The sequence below is a fragment of the Octopus bimaculoides genome, chromosome 1 (assembly GCF_001194135.2).
Source record: "Octopus bimaculoides isolate UCB-OBI-ISO-001 chromosome 1, ASM119413v2, whole genome shotgun sequence".
NCBI classification, from domain to species: Eukaryota; Metazoa; Mollusca; class Cephalopoda; order Octopoda; family Octopodidae; genus Octopus; species Octopus bimaculoides.
In genome coordinates, this window is record NC_068981.1 from 122,905,079 (window position 1) to 122,906,806 (window position 1,728).

The window sequence follows — 1,728 nt, forward strand, 5'->3', positions numbered from 1 at the left end:
GTGTTTACGTCCCCGTAACTTAGCGGTTCGGCAAAAATGACCGATAGAATAAGTACTAGGCTTCCAAAAAATAAGTCCTGGGGTCGATTTGCTCGACTAAAGGCGGTGCTCCAGCATGGCCACAGTCGAATGACTGAAACAAGTAAAAGAGTAAAATAGTAAAAGAGTACATAATGCTTAAAGGCATAGTTGCACAGAAAAACCCGGCAGCGTTTAAAATTTATATTTTCAAGGCAGGCAATGCAGTGGAATTATTATTTTAATTCACTCGTCATTGACAACATGCACGTGCGCGTGCGCTTATGTCTCTGATCGGATGATTATGCCCTTATGTATGTATTAGAGAGGTCGAAGGACTTGCAGGGATCGAATGTTAGGAAACATCTAACGCTTTCAATAGGAACTGAATTATTTATTAATTTTGGGAATTAATATAGTCAACTCATTTACGCCTGCACACGCATGCGTAAACCGATACACACGCACATGTATGTATGTATGTATGTATGTATGTATGTATGTATGTATGTATGTATGTATTTATGTTTTTACACGTTGACTTGCATAGCCATACACATCCACATATATAGGTTGAGATGTTAAATAGAATATATGCTTGTAGATAGATAGAAATACGGAAGTGTATGATATTGGGTAAGAATGTGTTGCGTGGAGGGTGTTAGTGAGAAAACGAGACAGAAAGAAACATACAGATGGAGGGAGTAGCAGAGAGAAAGAGAGAGAGAGAGGGGGGGGAAGCGATAGACAGACAGAGCTTAGAGAGAGTGTTTGCGTGCACGTGTGTAAAGGTGGGTTAATGTCAGAAGATGATATTTTACTTGTTTTGGTCATTGCTGGAGCAACGTATTAAAATAATATAGAAAAAAAACAACAGAGCTTAAAAGTTACTTGTTTCATTAACTAATGACTACTACTATTACAAAGATTCTCACTACTACTACTACTACTACTACTACTACTACTACTACTACTACTACTACTACCACTACTACTTTTACTTCTATTACTACTATTACTAAAAATGATAATAATGATTTCAAATTTTGGCATAGGAACAAGTGTTTCGAGGGGAGTGGGTAAGTCGGTTACACGGAACACAAAGGTTTAGTGCGGTGCTTATCTCATCGATCTGACAGGATGAAATGCAAAGTCGACCTCGGCAGAATTTGTACTAAGAACGCAAAGAATGGACGAAACGCCGTTAAGCATCTTGCCTGAAATGCTAATGATTCTTCCAGCAAACCAATACCAATAAGAATGTCGAAAAAGGGATAGATTTTAAGGAAACAGATGAAAGCATCTCCATTATATGCCAAAGCTTGAAGCATGAAATTTGATAATAATCAGAACTAAGGTATAAAAAAAAAGCGATCCTTTAACTAAACAGAATATGGTATTTTCATACCTTATTCAACAAACTTATTCCCTACATAACTAGGAATGGTATACCATATTTGCCGCCTAAAATTTAACAGAGCTAGGTTGTTATTATCATTGCAATGTTATAATTATATTTATTTTTGCATGTTTCTTGAAGATTTATTTCAGAATTTATAGATATCAATGTGCAAACAAAAATGTTCTCACTACCCCTGTGTGTGTATAAGTATGTGTGAGTGTATGCGTGTGTTAGTATGGGTGTGTATGTGTGTGTGTGTGTGAGTGTGTGTGTGTGTGTGTATGTATATATATATATATATATATATA